At 45.6% G+C, this 19,734-nt stretch overlaps 1 pseudogene; it reads right to left on the reverse strand.

Annotated features, from left to right (window-relative positions):
* Positions 1 to 7,271: 7,271 nt before the first annotated feature.
* The window catches only part of LOC140699217 (formin-2-like), a 162,487-nt pseudogene continuing 150,024 nt past the window's right edge, over positions 7,272 to 19,734 (reverse strand).

The following is a 19,734-nucleotide window of genomic DNA, read 5'->3' on the forward strand; positions in this document are numbered from 1 at the left end:
GATTAAATATGTTCAGCTTAGTCTGGTGGCAGAATCAGGAATTCCATTCTGCTGGTAAGCAGGTCAGTGTTCCTTCTACCATTTGAAGAAACTCAAACACCTCATTTTATGATTTTGCCGTGGCTGGGGGATCTCAGACACATAGAAGTTAAAATAATTAAAGTAATAATCATTCATAACATTGTATTTGTATAATAAAACACAAACTCAAACAAAAATAATTAGGATTGGAGCTCACCAGATGTAAGGGTGTTTATTAAGTAAGGATTGGTTGGGGATTTGAAATGGTTACACAGTTGTGAAGGGGAGTGAACTCTGGAACTACAAGCTTGCAGCTAGCAGCTGCTGGCAGATACTGTTTGGAAAACCACCAGTGGCATCCTTGAGTTTGATACAGCTCAGAGAAGATTCAGGTTTTCAGTGGTGCAAGGTCATATCTGAGACCAAAACTCCAGTGGCCACCCTGATCCATTTTTGTCTGCCTGAACTGTGATTACTCCATTCTAATTTCAATTTGTCATCAGTAAACTCAATGAAGATTTGAAAAACACAGTAGACCTAAATGAGTTACTCATTGTTGCTTTAATTGTCCATCAAGAATCCGTTTCCCTATTCTTGCAGCACAGAGCTGGGCTCTGTGTCCAGCCCCGGCCCCCATCGCAGGCATTTGATTTCGTTGCCAGTGGGAGAGGAAAGAAGTGACATGTGCCATTCTAGATCTGACTGATAATATCCCCCCTCTCCACGCATTTCTTTCCCCTCTTTCCCTTATGCTGATGGGTGCAGATGTGGTGAGGTCCTAGGGATGGAGAAGGCACAAAGTGGAAGAACTCTGGGTTCCTGAAAGACCACACCAAGGAGTGCAGTCTTTCCTACCTGAACACCCACCCAGCACTGTTACGTGGGAAACCATAGAGTGATAGGCTACTGAAATTTGGGGCGTTATTTAGTAATTCACCAGAAACTTATAATATACCCCCAATAGGTTTAAGTCACAAGATTAATTTAACTCATGATAAACCTAGTAGATTTAAAAGACTGAAGTCAGTTTGGCTCTAATAGCCGAGCTGGTCAGTACGAGGGCGGATCCTCTTATCCACTCAGCATCGGTGCCCTGAGCACTCAGGTGGTGCCAGTGCTGGAAGCCCCCACAAGGCCCTGCCCTCCCGGAGCTCACAGTTGGGAGAAGAAGATGGGCAGAAGCATGAGAACCCCTCAAACACGTGAATGAGAAGAGTGAATGCTAAGTGGAACCAAAGCAAGGTGCTGCCCTGAAGTGGGGTCCACTAGGTGAGGGGCTCTGGAGAGGCTGCACTGAGGTGACATCTGCATCTCCAGCAGCATGACAAGAAGGAGCCAGCTGGCCAACAGCCTGGGGATATGTAGCCTTGCAGAAGGCACAACAGTGCAGGACTGTGGAGGCAGAAGTGAGTTTGGCCAGAGAGAAGGTTGGAAAGGAGGCCAGTGTGGCTGGAAGGAGCTGGGGAGGAGAGCCAGGGGGGCACTGGGGAGGGCAGGGTCAGGGCCTGGTGCAGGAGGACAGCATCAGTGACTTATGTCTATTGTTATGTGACAATGCTTCCCCGAACGTAGTGGCTTAACCACCAAACAGTTATTACTGCCAGTCCCTGTAGGCCAGAAGCCCCGCAGGCCCCAGCTGGGAGCTTGTGCTGAGTCTCTCAGGAGGCTGGGGCTGGGTCCTGAACTGCGTCAAGATCTGCTCCACTCAGGCCTGGAGCCCGCGCAGTGGACATTTGTGGGACTCAGTTTGGGCTGAAGGCCTGAGTCCCTCTCTGTCTGTCACTCTCCCTCGGTGCTGGGACACGTGGGCCTTTCTAACCACAACTCATGAGCCACAGTCTTGCTCCCCAGACTGAGGGGCCTGAGAGAGACACACACCTACACAGGGAGCTCACATCAGAGTGAAGATGTGCTCAGACACTGGCTTTTTATAATCAAATCGTGGAAGTAACTAATCTTGGCTCACTCTGCCAGCTTCTATGGAATTTTAAGTCCAGTCTACATCAGAGGGGAAGAGATTGCACAAGGGTGTGTGTGCTCGGAGGTGGGAACTGAGAGGAGTCACTGAGGGGAGAAAGGAAGACCCTGAGAGAGGCCTTGCTCAGAATCACAGCTGGTAAGAAGGCGGAGCAGGTATGACCCCAAATCTGTGTCCTCAAGCTGGGCCCTGGCTGCATCCAGGCTGTCACAGGCGCTCTGGTGTAACTGTGCACAGATGTGCAGATGGCCTTGGAGGGGATGATGAGCCTCCAGCAGCCCAGATGGGCATTTGGCCAGCTGTCTTCTTAGGAGGAGCCCAGGTCAGGGGAGCTTCCTCAGTGCGTTCCTACCGACACCCTGCCCAGGGGCGAGGGCCCTGGGGCCACCCTACTGCTGAGCTTGCACTCCTGCAGCTCTGAATCTCATCCCTTGTTGGATAACTGGGAAATTAAAGCCCATAGAGAGGCAGACACTGGCCCAGGGCTCACAGCAGGCGGAGCCCCGAGGTAATGGGATGTTCTGACCTCCTAAGCCAAGGCTCCATCCGCTTCTATAAGGTTTGCTGTGGAAATTAGAATGCGTAACATCTTGAAAGCACTTGCCCTTTCCTCCCTACATAGGGCTATTTTCTTTCAGGCACCCAGAACACGAGCACTGGCATGTGCGTGCACGCACACACACACATACACATGCACACACTAGATGACATTAGATGTAAGGACTGTGGCCTTGGGGCAAAAAAGGGGCAGACACAGACGAGGTGACAAGAGGAAGAAAAGAGGTTGGAGGCTCCTACCTGCATGTGGCACAACTCCTCCAGGTTTATAGGTCTTGTCCCACATACATGAGAAGACATCCCTGGGAAGTATCGCTGGAATGGTCCGCATTGTGCGGGTGAGGAGACAGGCCCTGGGAGGCATGGTGGCTTCTCCAGGATCAAGAGCAGGTAAGAATGGGGAGCTGAGTCTGAACCCAGGTCTGTCTCAAAGCCGGGGCCCTGGGGGCACCCAGGCTTTCCCAGGGGGCAGTGGAGAAGACTCTTTGGATTGATGTTGTCCAAGGAGAAGCCTCAGGTAAGGGGACCTCAGAAGGGAAGACACTCTCATGACAATGGGCCCTAACAGAACTTGGAACCCTTGTAAACAGGCACCCACATTCTAGCAACAGCCTCATTCCCAGCTTACAGGGCCAGAGACACAGCACAGTGAAAAGTGTCCTCCTGCTGTGTCACGAATTCTCAGGGCTTCATCTTCAGGAAACCCTGGAATGAAAGGCTTTTCAGAAGTTGCAGAGCTGCAGATATTGGCTCAACCCTCATCCCGATGCCTCTGGTCATTTACCAGGACGTCCCCTAAAGCAGCACAGGGTGGCCTAGGGCACTTCTGGGAGCCCTCCCTGGGTGCCCTTTCCCCTCCCCTTCATGTCGCAGGAAGAGGGACAGGAGGGGAGGGTCCCTTCAGGGTAGGAATAGGTTGGTGGGCAGCTGATATGCTGGTGGTCCCATCATGTTCACCCCCCAGGACAGGCTGGCGTGGGGGAAGGAGGATTCTCGAGGGACCTCTTATCTATCCTAGTGGGAACCGTAGAACCTCAGGCTGTCATCTTTCTCCCTCTTTGTGTAGGTTTGCACAGTCAGTGGTGTGCTTGTGTCTGGATGGGCATATCTTTTGGGTCTGAGAACCAGCAAAGCCAGCCAAGCAGGGCTCTGAGCTTTCTGCCTGGCTGCTGGGGCACTGGGTTTACTGGGATCCACACAGGAGACTGGACAGGACCTGGTCCATGTTGCTGCCTGCTCACCTGCTCCATCTCCCTGCTGGAAGGGCAGGTGCCCACCCCCCAGAGTCCAGCACTGGCTCAGGGTGAGTGCTGGTGCTGAGGGGGCCCCAGACCATGCTGTGCTCCCCAAGGCTCCCCCCTAGAGTCTTTCACCAAAAGGAATCTAGGGCCCCACCTCCTCTCCAAACCTGCCCTCACCGCCCAGCCCCTCCTTAGCCAGATGGAAAGTCACTGCCCACATGTTTGTACAAATGTCAGAAAAGAGACTTGCAAGATGCAGTCATCTCACATTAAATCAAAAGTATTTTTGCATTTTTCTATGGATTTTCTTCTTTTATCGCTTACCCCTTGTTGTCCTTGTTGGCGAGACAATCCTTCCACTTCTTCTCCAAGTCTGATCCCTCCCTGTGACTGGCAGGAGTGCTTTTACCCAGAAGGACATGGAGCTCATGGAACTATGTTTTTTTCTCTGCATTTTGCTGATCCTGTTTTTCGTTTGTTTTTATATTTTGTGTTTGTTTGTTTGTTTTTTAGACATCAAGGTTTATTTCTACTTAAACAATACTCCAAGAACTTTCAAGGGTCAAAAGACCCAGTGATAACTGGGACCTCAGTGAGCTGCACAAGATTCCAGAAGGGAGAATGGTTACCACTACATCCAGCCCTTCCCTGATGTGGGGCCATGATGTGATTCCTTCTGTTGCCATTTCAGCAGTGCTGCCCTGAGCATCCTACATGTCCTGATACCTGATTCCTCCCCAGGACAAGCCTCTGGGTTCTCATCTCCACAATGCGATGTTTCATCAGGACTCACTGAAATGATGCGCTTGATACAGGGAGGTGCTGTCAGTACTCAGCTAACAAAATGACCTCAGGACTAACATTTTCAGTCATTCTCCACCTCAAATTCCACCTTTAAACCTTAGGAATTTTTTCTCGTTGGCCCAATTCTGTCACAAGACATGAGGTTCGGGGGTTGAGCCTGAGCTCCAGCCCCTAACCGTCCTTCCTGGTGGCCAATGGTGCTGTCCCTGACTGCATGTCCCTCCTCTGCGCCATCCCAGGGCAAAAGTGGATCAACAGTGAAAAGGAATGAAGCCTGGATGGTGTGGACCATCCAGCCAGGCAGGCTGGAAAAGCTAGTGGAGCACCTGGTACCCAATTTCATGGTAAGTGATACCCTGTGTCCCCAGCCTTCCATGCACCTACCGAGCATCTATCATCTCCCATCAATTTTGACACTTGCTGTTCCAAAGGTGAGGGCCCTGCCCCTCCACAGCAGGGTGGGGACTCGGGCACCTACCAGCTGTCAGTCTTCAGAAGGTCACTACACTTCTCTGAGCCTCAGGCTGCTCCTCTGAACAGTGGGGTGAACAGAGGGTTAACCTCATAGGGTTACTCTGGGGACTGTGACGTCCTCCGTGAAAGCACTGTCTGGGTTCCTGGCCCTGCGGTAGGTCTGCTGGAGGAGCTCTTATGCTAATGTATTTTCTTCCCCAGGGCTTGGCCTCATCCATTGCTGTCTCCATGGTCTTGGATTTGAGCTGTTTTTCCCTATTGAGGAGGAGAGTTGAGATTTTATCTGGGGTGTTCCTGTCCTGGGTGAAGCCATTCAGGGATCCCTGGGGACATTTGGAGAGGCCACAGGCTGACTCAGACAGCTGACATGGGGCTGGTTGGGCCTCATTCATTCATCAAATGTACAGCAAGCCCTGCTGGGTGCAGGCCCTTTTCCAAGCACAAACCATAACCCAGTGCACAGAGCAGACAACCCTGCCCTCAGGGCTTCACCCTAGTTGGGAATCACACAGTCCCAGGACACACTACCAGCAGGTAGTGCCCACGGTGCAGTCCGTGTGCCCCCAGCTGGCCGCCTCCTCCAGACATTGGTGCACCCTGATGCATTCTGCTGAGGGCAGCAGAGCCCTGGACCAGCTGCCATGTGAGTGAGCTTTGGATCAAGTGGAGGGGTTCCCTTCTCCAGAGAGCTGAAAGGAGTGTGGGGACTGTGGATGGGAGGTGCTGGCAGAATCTTGGATCCCACACATCACGGATCTTGAGAGAAGGCAAAGGTCTGAGGAAAGAAGTCAAAGCTGTAACTGGGGCTTTGGCTGCTCCAGAAAAGCAGAGAGGAGCTGGAGGACAGTGTTCATACCCATCCCTTTCCCATCCTGGCATGCCTCCCCATCCTGGGAGCTATAATGGGGGAGTGGAGAGAGTCCTTCTCACTGATCTGGTGGAACCTCTGCAGCAAGGGCTCAGTGGGCGCTCAGGGGTGGGCTGAACCCTCCCTGTGGAAGATGAGTGTCTGGGAGGAGAAGCCCCACATGGGGAGCCTAGTGGGGTCAGCAACATGCAGACACGGGAGTAAATGTTGCAGGTGTTCAGGTAGGACCTGGAAGCCTGGGCAGGAGAAAGAGTCCATTTGTTCCCTGGTCCATCAGATCTTCATGGAGCACCTCCAGTGTGCCAGTGAGAGCTGTGAACAGAGCTGACACCAGAGGTGACACTCCAGTGGGAAGGAGACAAGGGAGAGAGACAGCAGTGTGCCAGGCTTCCCTGAAGAAGGGGAGAGGCCCTCACCCTATTGATCAAAGCCTCCCTTCAATGGAGGCTTTTTGACAGCCCCTCCTTGCTGACTAGGCTTGCCTCTGCCAGGACTGCCAGGTGACAGGTGGACAAGGGGTAGGACTGGCCCCTGGATGGGCAGGAGCAACAAGCACAGGTGCCCTGGCCCCCACAGGCCCTGGAAGGTTAGTGAGGAAAGAAAGGCATGGACTCTGACTCTGTTGCCCACCTGTCTGCCCCAGGGCCATCTCCTCCATCCTGGCCATACCAGTTCACTGTGGACTTTTACCAGCTCCCTAATTTCCTCATGAGAACATTGCCATTGTCCTACATGGCCCTTAGGTCTCAATATTCCCAACTTGGGCCTGGAACACCATGTCCACAGTCTTCTGGCACTGATGGAGCAACTCAAACTTGCTGAGGCAGAGAATGAGGGTGAGGAAATCAGGGTGAGGGCTGTGGGCATGTGTCAGGGATACAGGACTGTTCTCAAGCCTCCAGAGGCTGGGGTGGGGTCAGGAGCAGTGAGCAGGCCCAGATCACTGTTCCCATGGACTGCAGTCTTGGAAGACTTCCTAGGGGTGGGAACTTGGCCTCACACTTCATTGACTGGAATGAATGTACTTGGCAGGCACATGCAAAGGCACTCACGTTGATGATAGTTTCTTGTCCTGGAGCTGCAGCACCAGTTCCAGAGCAAGATGTAGAACCACCTCAGGAGCTACCACCAGCTACAACTCTAGTGCCCCTGACAGCTGCAGACCCACGGCAGGCTGCAGCCACAGTTCCCGTTCAGTTCCAGTGTCCAGAACAGGCACCAGCATCAGCTCCTCCAGACCCAGAGTGGGCTCACGCCACAGCTTCCAAGCAAACTCAAGACATGGAACAACCCCCTACACCAGCTTCAGATTCAGAGCCAACAAACGTTCCAGCAAGATCTCTTGTTTAATGTCAAGAGCTAGAACAACCACCTGCACCAAACGCAGCTCCAGTGCAAAGGCAGGCGCAGGTCAGAGCTCTTGATCCAGCTCAGCAAGTAGGATGAGCACATGTGGCACCTCCAGGTCCAGGGACAGAGCATGCGCACATCACAGCTGTCGTCAGGCCTGGGCTGCTGCGACCACCTGCGCCGTCTCAGCACCGGACCTCAGCTCCCGCAGCGCCGTCAGCTGCCGCTCTTTTTTTTTCAAGTTTATTTCCGTATTTTAAATAGCTTTATTGTGCCATGAGTCCTGTACAGTAAATGAGACATATTTCACATATACAATTTGATGAACTGTGATAGATGTACACACCCATGAACCACCACCATGGTCAGGACAGCTGACATTCCCATCGCTCCCCAAGAGATGCAATTTTCAAATTCCCAATTTGCCCCTCGCCACCTCCTTTGCCCCCTGGATACCATCAGTTTGTTCTCTGTGTCTGTGAGTCTGTTTCTGTTTTGTAGAGAATTTATTTCCAACTGCTGACCCTCAGTTAGTGCCTGTTGTGCTGCAGCAAACATTATTTTACGTTATTAAGTTTAAATACTTAAATATAAATAGTTAGCTAGTGGCTTATTAACCCTATTGTAATTTAAAAAATTGTGTTTAGTCTTTATTAACTATTTATTCATTTCATTTAGATTTTCCTCAAATATTTTCATTAAATTTTCCAGACCCTACAGTTACTTCCCAAGGAGATCTTGAAGAAATTAACTTTACATCAGTGGAGTGCAGAGTGCCTGAACTCTGCTGGCATATGTGTCCACATGCAGTTTGGAAAAAGTGAGAAATTCATTAAAGTACAATGAAACATATATTTGATTCCCATGCAATTCAGTCATCCTTTCATTTGCATTCATACTGTATTTATTATGTAATGAATATGACATTCAGGATAAAGCAGTTACAAAGCAGCTTAAAAAAACTGCCCCCGTGAAACTTCCAATTCAGTTAAGAATCAGACAATTCACAAGGCTGTACTTTACATGGAAATGGTAAGAAAACCTTGAAGGGAATGAGACACTGATGTGGTAGGGATGGTGATGTATGTGGAAGTCATCATTCTTCCTACTGGGTGATCACTGCAAGGGACCTGGGGAGTTCTTACAGACAATCAGGCATTTGAGCTGAGACCTGAAGGAAGGAGGGAGACCACCACATGTGTGTCCAGGGAGGATTCAAGGCAGAGGGAAGAGCTAATTCCAGGCCCTGGGGCAGGAGCACCCCGTCACAATCAAGGAGCTGCAAGGAGGCCTGTGAGGATGCAGCAGAGTGCGGCCCGGCCAGACTGCTGAGTTAGATCAGAGAGGGAACCACCTGACAGGTGATGTAGGCCTCATGGTGCTGTGTGCATGTTGGCTTCATCTGTGAGGAATGGAAAGCTGTGGGTAGAAGGATCTGAGCAGTGACCTGACTGGATCCTCTGATGCTGGGTGGAGAACAGCCTACAGGAGTGAGGGCCCGGGAAGGAGCGTGGTTAGTGGCAGCCACTGCCATCCTGTCAAGAGGTGGTGGCAGCTCTGCTCAGGTAGAATAGGGGGAGGCCAATGAGGGACATAGTCTTAAATTAAAGATGAAGGGTTTGCTGATGGGGAGGAGATGAGGTGGAGAGAAGGGAGAAGTCAAGACAGACCACAAAACTGGGGTTTGAGCTCCTGTCAGTTTGCAGATAGTGTCACAAAATGGGGAGAATGAGGGAGAGCAGGTTCAGGGGAGATGGTTAATCTGTTTTTGGCTTGTTAGATGTCCACCTGCAGATGGTATGGAGACAGCTGGGTGGGCATAAATCTAGAATGTATGTGAAGGTTTGGAACAAAGAAGTGAATTTCAAATCATGACAGTCTAGATGTCATGGATGCCACAAGTCTGGATGACGTCAGCAAGGAGACGAGTGACTGAGAAAAAAAGTGAATCAAGACCTAATTCCTGAGTCAAACTAATGCTAAAGGGTTTGAAAGAAAAGTAGAAACCATCAGTGGAGTCACAGAAGGAAAGGCCAGTGAGTTCTTAAAATAAAAAACCCAGAAAACAACAACAAAAAACATATAAAAATGGTAGAATGTATTGAACTAGAATGTATATCATGGAAGCATTTCAAATAGGGGGAGAGACTTACTGTGTCAGAAGAAGCTGATAAAGAAAAGTGTGGATTGAGAAAACTTTTTCCTGTGATAGAATTGTTCTAAAATGGGATCGTGAGGGAGACACAACTCTGCACATTTACACACACACAAGCCAAAAAAAAATGTGCTTAAATGAGTGAATTTATGGCATGTAAAATATACCCCAAGAAATCTCCTTCAAAATGAAGGAGCACTTAGCACATATCTACCCAGCAGAGCTGCTCCCAGGTACTCGTCTCACAGGGTAAATGAGAATAGATGTTTACAAAAAAGATGCATGCATATATATACAAAAAATTATTCATAATAACCCACACTTGAAGTAAATCAAATGTCTATTATTAAGAGAATGGATAAATATTTTGTGATATAATCTTACAAGGTCACATTATTCAGCCCTACAAACAGAATGAATGGCATATTCAAATACAAACATTTAGCTCTAAAAACATTACTTAGAGCAAATGATAAAGAAATCAAAGTATACATTGTGATTTTTTCCGTTTTTGTCAAGTTCAGCCACCATCAAACTAATGGATTATGTCCTGAGAGTGTGTGTACTTCAGCTGAAATATGACAGAGGGTGTATCTTCTGTTGAGGATTAGGAAAATGAAAGATCTGTAAAATCTAAAAATTAACATCGATACATTTCACTCTATTTTTTACTGTATATAGATCTAAACACAAAAAGAAAGAGGCAAGAAAAATTACCATTGGACAGTAATGGAGAGAATGACACTTTGGTTACAACCCTCCCCTCTGGCACAGCCCCTCCCCCACACACTGGTAACTGACCAATCTGCGATGTCAGTTGCTGGCTGGGTTCCAGGTGGAATGTTGGGGTGTCCCCGGGGCTTGTGGCTGGTGGCTCCACGGTAACCAGGCAGAGCCCTGGGTGGGTCAGTGCCATGGAGGGGCTGCTGTCCTCCATGGAGCTTGGCTTTGGGCTGATCCTGAGGGAGGTGGGTGTGGTCCTGGTGGTACTGCTGCCCGATGGCCTGTGTTCTCAGCTCATGTTCCAGAGCCTCCAGTGGGAGGCAGTGTTGAGTCTCCCTGTCTTCACCTCATTGGTGAGTGTCTTATTTACCTGCAGGCTTATTCAGTCTGTTAAGAGTCACCTTTATCAAAGCTATGAAAAGCAGCTGGCTGAAACACTGGCTGCCCAGATAGAAGAGAAGTGCCACCTCATCGACCAGCTGTATGTGGCTAAACAGGAGCATGCCAGCATGGAGATGCCTTTAAGGAACACCGGGCTAGAGAAGGAGCCAGTAAACGTACCCAGCCTCACTAAGGCTTTCAGACACTTGATGACTTTCAACCTGAGTTCAAGGAAGGAAATCAGTTTTGTCATTGAAGAACTGAGGAAAGATAGATCCCTGCAGTCCATTCAAGCAGAGGTGACGGAGATGCTGAAAGTGCGCACGTTCCTGGAAAAGGTCATGAGAATCAGCACATCACAAGGGGCTGTTACAAATGAGCCAGGGGACCGAGCACCAAGTCCTGCTGGTCCCTTTCCCAGGAGTGGGTCCTCGTGTTAAAGCCATGCTGTGCCCTGCCCTCGACTCAGGCCTCCCAAGCTGCTGGGCTGCATTCACTCACCTGGTCAGATCTCCACCTGCACTGCACGGAGGCCAGTGGATGGAGGGCAGTCCCCTCCTTTGGACCAGAGTCCCTCCAACTTTAAAAGTGAGCGCAGCGGTGAACTCCTTTGTGGTCAACATCTCTCATCTACAATATACTGGAATTCCCAGAACACAGCACGAAGCATGGGGCTTTCTCTATATTCAGCAAATGTGTGGATTCTCTCTTATTCGTTGTGAAAGAAATGTTGTAACTGAGACTGATCTTCTACTTAGCTGGAATCTACATTAAGCCTCGTTTCTGAAGACAGTTTGGGTAACTATTATATACCAGCCATGTAAGTGAAGTATACAGAGTTATTCTGTGCACAAATGTTACATTATAATTTGAAATTGTATGCAAATTGTCAGTATAAAGTTTTAGATGGCCATAGCATTTATTTCTAGAGTTTAATTCTGAAGTTGTAAGTTTAAGTCAAAGAGTCTTTCTCACCTTAGTATGTGTAATTTTAAAAAAAATAAATGTTCTTTAAGATGAAGTTAAATTGTACTCTTAGAAGAAATTTTTTATTTAAGTTTTATATTCTGCTATAATAATATCCATATTAGAAATAAGTTTGTTACATTATGTGAGGTTGTTTCATTTCTCTCCCTGCAAGAAATCTGCATCATGAGTTTCTGATCAAGAAGAAATTCAATTGGACACTTTGGGAGGAGCATCACATCCCTGCCCTTCCCCTCTCAGTCACCATCTTGCACTCAAAATGTGGCGGAAAACTAGGGCAGTGTAAAAGTTTTTTTTCATGCAAAATTTAGTCTGAGGCCCACAATTACTATCTTTATTTACATATCATGCACACTTATAAGGCAATCAGCACAAATTGGTTTTTGCCATGTCAGAAGTGAAGGAGACAAAATACTTTTGTAACTGGAAGGAATCACATGAAAAAATGGCAGAGGTAGCATCATAAGTTATGTGACATTTTCTCAAATTGATAAATGCATGGTGCTTGGGCAGGGGAAGGTTAATTAAAATTAAAACTATGTCCATTTCTTTGTGGTGCTGACACTGAAGGGAGGAAAAAAGATTCTAGAGAGGAAAATTAAACAGAAGATAGTGTCTGTCAGGATGGCATAAGTTGTGTAAGAAATAGAAACAGGGAAAGAGGCAGCGGTGGAGTGGGGGCTGGTGGTCTTGGCAGAAGTGGGGCTGGAAGGCCCCTTCGAGGAGGGGACACCTCATCATGGCAGACACATGGAGAGACACCCTGTGGGATGAGGGCACAAACAAGAGATACAGTGGGGATCATGCTGGGCGTGAAGAGCTGTCAAAATCTAGGCTGGCCAGAATGCAGTGAGGGAATGGCAGAAATGGGGGTAAATGCCACCAGGCATCAGAAGATGGAGGGAAGTGTCACCACAGTAAATAGCTTGATTTCAAGTAAATTGGGCTTTGGCTGCCACTCTGGAAAGAGGATAAACCGGGTGTGAGAACGTGACACTGATTAGAGGCTGAGGACAGAGGTGACAGGACCCGGTGGAAGCAAAAGAAGTAGAGATTGAGAGATGGGATCAAATCAACCAGGGGCCCTGCAGGCAGAGAACATGTGACGGATGATGGTTGTGGGTTCCAGGGAAGAGAGGGGTGGGGATGAAGACAGAATTCTTATTTAAGCATCAGGATCAGAACCAGTGTCTTCCAGTGAAATGCGGATGAATTCAGAGGGGTGTACTTTGAAGGGAAATTGAAATGTGAGAGTTTGGAAGGAGACTTTTGACAAGGTCCATGACACCAGAGTAGAAATAAGATGTGTTAATGGGGATGCAATGGTCGTACAGTAATCAGAGAGGCAGCTATAAATATGAAGGGTCATTGGGGAGTGAAGTTACTTTAGCAGAGATGGAGTCCAAGCACTGGGTTGATGTCACTGGATAAATTCCATGGGCCTATTTGTGTTCACAAGTAAACTTAGGTCTCTCAGGATCAAAAATAAACCAGTGATCACAATGGTGGTATTCTTCAGTCTGTACGCATGTTGGGGCTTGAGTTGTGCATGATCCCCTACCTGGTCCCTTTTCACAAGGGATGGGACACCTCACATAGTCACAGGGCTCTGAAGAGAAATGAGGAACATGGCTGGAACCATCACACAAGAGCCATGGTACACAGGGTGCTTCTCTTGTCTTTGGCTCTTGTAAAATGATGCCAACCTGTTTTTGAGCTGGAGGCTCAGCCATTGATTGTTTTGAACTCTGGGATCTGCCTCCAGGTACCCTGTTCCCCTCTCTAACAAGTGAACTTCACACCCTAAGAGATCCTAACTACCCTTGTGCTTCAGGAGCATGAATTCAGGCACTGTCATCCTATGAACCATTGACAGCATCTCCTCTCACTTCAGAGCTGGGGCTCAGTGCTCTTTAGCCAGAAAGTCAGAGCCCATGCAGGCCACAGGAGTCTGCCACATCTGCCTAGTACTTAGCCAGAAACTGCCTAGCCTTGCAGTGAGAACAGATTAAAAACATACCCATTATTTGCATTATCCCACTCCATCCTCATGAGGACAAAACAAGGCAGTATCTGCTGTGACCTCATAACACCCCGGTGGAAACTGAGATACAAGAAAATTCACTCATTCCTAACTAACCAAGAAAGGGCTGATATTCACAGGGCTGTGTGATGAATACTCTGCTTGTGAATTCTGAACTCATGTATCCAGTGGGAGCCGATGGAAATAGAAGTGGTGAGAGGTTTTCTAAACTATCTTGAAAAGTAAAGTTGACATTAGAAGCATTTGTGGTTGTGTTCATGGGGGTAACTGAAGATGATATATGTACTGAGAGTGCATTTGGGGAATCCTTTTAGGGAGCGTAAATCCAGATTGTTCTGTTCAAATTCTCCCAATAGGCCAGGAGATTTCTTTCAATGCAGGGATGGAGAGCTCAACTAAGTATAACAAGCCTGTTGGTGGAAATTTCTGGGTGATTGGGCAAACCTTATTCATACACATATTATGTGTATATATATATATATATATATATATCTGTACATGAATACATACACATATATATGTAATATATAGAGTTTTGTACATAAACAACAGTGTCATTGTATAAAATACCTTCTCTATTTGCTTGAGATATATTAACAGATCATTTATTTCATGTTTTCCTATGATCTTTTCATTGTTTTCTGTTCCTTTGTTACCTTCCTTCAATGTAGTTTTTTCCTCCATTTTTCATACTAGAAGACATGCTCTCATAACACATAGTCCTACCCTGCACTTACATGTTTATGAGATGAGTGGAAATTAGCTGCACATGACTTCCGTGCGCCTGGATAATGGCCTGCATCTCTCAGTGTTCCTCCCTGTGTTACTTATGGGCCACACACGGAACTGTGAGGCTGTGCCTTGGATGGCCCCAGGTGTCTCAGCAAGCGATCCGTGACCTTCTGTGGCAGGGTCGAGAGAGTCTGCCAGGATCCTGGAGGCTGATCACGGAAAGGTGAGGTGAGGATTCAGTTTACAATCTGTAATGAAGGCTCTTATTTTCAACAGGACAGCATATCCTGTTACCTCACCATTGTTCTCAGCATGATTTTAATGAGATTTTACCATTTTGTTGTATTATAAAGCTGTGAACATATTAATCATGTGTATTCCAGTTTAAAACTTTATATGGCTGTACAACACCTATGTATTCTCCCATTGTAGGATATTTAGTGTGTCTCCAGTTTTGGAGGGAATGAAAAAAATATCTACTATAAATATCTATGGACACATTTTTTGTTTACCTACTTTTTCCTTAAGCAAAATCCTGGGGGCAGAGTTGCTTGTTGATGCAGAGTTTGTGTGCTTAAATTGATTTTTTCCAACATGTTTGTACCATTAAAACATCTCATCACCAATACAAAAACTCAAATTGCTCCATACCATTCCCAATGCTTGGTATTTTTCCTTCTCAGCTGTTACAATGTATCATGTTGTTAGTCTTACTTAACATAAAGGTCAGTACGTTACTTTTGTTTTTATTGTGTTTTCCTCAAGAAAAAACAGTGCCCATTGACTCATCTCCTGGGATCAGGGAAGTCTTGATGAAAAGAAAGTGCCCCACGAGCAGGGCTGAAGCCCAGATGGGTTACTTTTTGGTTCTCCAAGGTGAGTCCAAAGAACAAAAAGCAATTGGTTGACTCTCTGTCTTCTTAATTTTACTCTTCGCTGCTAATTTACTGTTTCTGAGGTTTTGCTACATTTAGAGGCAATAAGCTCATGTCCGTTACTGGCAAAAGTGGTTTTAAGGTTTTTTTAATTATTATTTTTTGATAAAATTCAATATATAACTATTTTAAAGTATTCAATTTGGACATCAAGGCAAAAGCAGAACTGGAGGCTCCTGACTCCTTCCTCCCATGATGCACTAAATAAACAGCGACACAATAATCAATTTCCTGTGAGAGTAATGTAAAAATGGGTTGGTTCTCCTACACACTGGATGACGGGCAAAATACTGACATGTTAGGAAAAGCCGACATACACGAGGGCCATAAACCCAAGGCCCAGCAGTGGCCCTTGCAATCAGGATATAAACCCTGGCTATCATCTTCATTCTAAGAAACACAGGATTCAGACAAGACATCTAGGGCACGAACATTTATGGATGACTTCTGAGGTCCCTTGATCACCTTGCTCTTGGAGGTCAGAGGGCTGAATATTCATGATTCACCCAGGGACCACAGACAATAAAGTGGTGATTTAAAACAGGTATGTAAAGTCCTTCAAGGGTTCTTTCTCCTATCTCAGAACAGAGGACTCGGGCAAAAACACAGCTCCCATTTTCTCCAGTGCAGGGTGCAGACTACACACTTAAGTCCAATGTTTAGAAATGCTGCCTGAAAGTCACACATCAAATGACCTTGTACATGGGAGTGTTTCCTGTTAATCCTTCCTCCAGTGTGTGTGTGTGTGTGTGTGTGTGTGAGCGCGTATGTGTGTGTGTGTGTACAGGCTGGGATCAGGCTTTCAGCTTTCCCTAGGAGGAGAACTATATATTACTCTGGTTGTTTTCTCTGCCACCTGAGGGTCTGACTTCTAACTCACCTATTTTTTTCACTGTGAGCTCATGAGGCCCTGCACTCACTAGGCTGCTCAGTGTGTACAGAGAACAAGTCAGCGGTCCCTACCAGCCTCATGCCCTCTCCTGTGACTCCCTTCCCCAGCTCATGTCTGAAGTGACTCCAAGATCACAGCCCTTTCCGGGAAGATGCTCCCCTTCACCACTGATGCAGCAGTGTTTCCAGCTACAGAACAAAGGGGTCTCTCCTAGATTGTCTCTCTCTGGAAATGATGAATAAGACAACCCCCAGCCCCCTGATAACTTTCATGCACAGGTGAATACGTAAGGCAGCTCCTTCCCCACCCAGCTCCACAGATAGACTCCAGCCTGCAGCTACCCCACCCACCTCTGAGAGCCCACAGAACCCAGCAGCCTCCAGATTCCTGGCAATGACAAAGCACAAAGAAACATCTTGAAAGAGTATGTGGTTTGAACAAATGTGCAGGTATTTTCTGTAAATCCTGCCCCCAATTTATTGTAGAATGTATAGGAGAAAAATTCCAGTTCCCTGTAATTAAGGCTGAGGAGAAGAGAAGATGGATGGCACACAGGACATCAACTTTTGTGGCAGCTACTGAACAGAGAGGTTTCTATCTCATTTGCAAAGGATACTTACAGGACTTGGCACAACCTAGTACCCTGTGCATACTATGAACATAGGTGGCCATTTGGACAAGCACAAAGCTTTGAGGAAAGCAAAATTTATGACCTAGCTGATTAGTGAGGTTTATCTTCCATACAAGGCCAGTCTGTGAACATTTGAGAGGTGGCTATTTGTCAAATGTACAGAAACCAAAACAGAGATTTACGGAAAATGAAGAAACAAGGAAATATGGCCCAAAGAAAAGCATAAAGTCAATCTTCAGAACCAAATTCTAATAAAAATGGTGATAACTGATTTACCCAAAAGAGAGTTCAACATAATGGTCATAAAGATGTTCATCAGAATCATGAGATCAATGCATAAGCAAAGTGAGAAGTTTAAATGTAGAAAGAAAATAATTTTAAAAGACCAAACAGAAAAGTTACATAAACATCATGGCAATGTGATTTGTACATTTTGTTTTCTCCTACGATGTAAAAATAATGGGACACCCATAACCAAAAAATGTGCCTCCACACAGCATATAAGGGAGCCATTCACCTACAGATCCTCAAACAGTTGGATGAGATCTCAGCATGTACTGGAGAGAAGGGGCATGGCAGTGGCAGTGGCAGCAGCACAAGTGGAAACAGCAGGTGGCAGTGGGACAGCTCAACCTTTCTGGGAAAGCAGGTGGAAGGGGAAGGTGGTGAGTCAGTGGTCAGCTGTGCATGCTGCAGCTGGAAGGATCTGTTTCTCCCCATAGGAGAGACTACAGCCACATTGGGAGAGGAACAAAAGGGAAGAAGGCAGACAAAGAAAACTGAATGAATATCCTCCTGTTCACCCATGGATCATCACAAAGGTCATTCCATTGGCTTCTGGGTCCACATCCCCAAACTAGGATTTATCTATTGGTATATGGGCACATCCAAAACCCTAGACCCAAACACACATCTTCCTACTACTGGGTAGCACCCCCTTTTGTTTCCCTCCATGAGCTTATTTTTTTTTTTACATGTTCCCACTCTTAGTAACAAATCACTTCTAGTAAGAGAAGCCAGAATCATATGGTACAGTGAGGCTTTGGGGAAAAAAGGTGGGGGGAAATACTCATTACCAAAACACAAAATCCCAGTATCAGACGGCTTCACTGAAGAATTCTTGCAAACATTTAAAGAAGAATTAATACACATTCTTCTCAAATTCCTCAAAAATATCAAGGGACAAGGAACACATCCAATCTAATTCTACAAAGCAAGAATTACTTGAATACCAAAAGTAAATAAGGGTACCACAAGTAAACTATAGACCAGTATCACTGATGAATGTAGATACAAAATTTCTTAACAAAATAGTAGAAAATCAAATTCAAGTACATCTTAATAGGATTATACACATTATCCAAGTGGGATTTCACCCTGGGATCCAGAGATGGTTCCACATATGCAAATCAATAAATGTAAAATATTGTATCAATAACTGAAGAGTTAAAAAAAATCTCAGTTGATGCAGAAAAAGCATTTGACAAAATGCAACAGCCTTTCACAATAAAGACCCTTAACAAATTAAGGATACCTCAACATCATAAAGGGAATATATATCAAACACAGAGCTGGCAATATACTCAGTGAAGACAAATTGAAAGTGGGTCCTCGAATAACATGAAAAAAAAAAAAAGGATGCCTACTCTCACCACTTCGCATCAATAGATATAGTACTGAATGTCCTAGCCAGAGTAATTAAGCAAGACAAAGAAATAAAAGGCATCCAAGTCAGAAACAAAGAAATAAAATCACCACTATTTGCTGATATGATGTTACATCCCCATGAGTGAAATAAAGCACTGTTGGAATTACCTAACGATTTCAAAAAAGTGGCTTGATACAAACATCAAAATACAGAATCCAGATGTATTGTTTCGTATTAATGATGCAGCAGCTGAAAAAGAAATAAAGGAAATGATCTCATTCAGAATAGCAAATGAAAAGAAAGCAAAACAAACAAACAAAACCAGTAATGAGTAGAGAGATTACTTTAAGAGATTAAATAACATATGGGTAAATTTTATCAAGGAAGTGAAAGATCTATACAACAAAAACTGCAAACTTTCTGAAAGAAATTAAAAAAAAAGTAAAAAAAAAAAAACCAACAACACCCTTTATGTATGTAGATCTGGGGAATTAATACTATTAAAATGGCCATACTACCCAAAGCTATCTACAAATTCACTGCAATCCAAATCAACATACAAAAGGCAATCATTACAGAAATAGTGGAAAGAGTTTTAAAGTTTGTGTGTAAATGCGAAAGCCACTCAGGAGCCAAAGCATTTCTTAGAAGAAAAGGAAGCGTGGAGGTATCATGCTTCCTGACTTCAAACTATACTACAAACCCAAACTACTAAAAACAATATGGTACTGTCAAAAAAAACAGTCACATGGACAAATGGAATAGGAGATGCCAGAGTTAAATCCGGCTACATATGGTCAACTAATATTAGACAAGAAAACCCAGAACACACAATGAGGCAAGATAGTCACTCAACAAAGGTGCAGGGGAAAACTACACAAATGCATGCAATAAAAATACTGAACGCCTGTCCCACACCATTCGCAAACAATTAACTCAAAATGGATTAAGCACTGGTATCGTGAAACTCCTAGACACATCCTAAAGAACCGCATTGATATTGCTTTTTGCAAGGATTTGTCTTGAAATAATGACAAAAACACAAACAGCAAAAGCAAAAATCAACACATGGGACCACATCAAACTCAAAAGGTTTTGCACCACAAAAGAACAAGTAAAAATTCAAAAAAGATAATCTACAGAATTTCAGAAAATTTTGGAAATGTGTATTCAAGCAGAGGTTAATATCCAAAATATATAAAAACTCATACAACATATAAACAAGAACAAGGAACAAACCCACCAATTCAATGAAAAAATAGACGGAATAAATAAACAGATATTGTTGCAAAGAGCTCCAAAAGTCACATGA

Source organism: Vicugna pacos, chromosome 11, assembly GCF_048564905.1.
Source record: "Vicugna pacos chromosome 11, VicPac4, whole genome shotgun sequence".
Lineage (NCBI taxonomy): Eukaryota > Metazoa > Chordata > Mammalia > Artiodactyla > Camelidae > Vicugna > Vicugna pacos.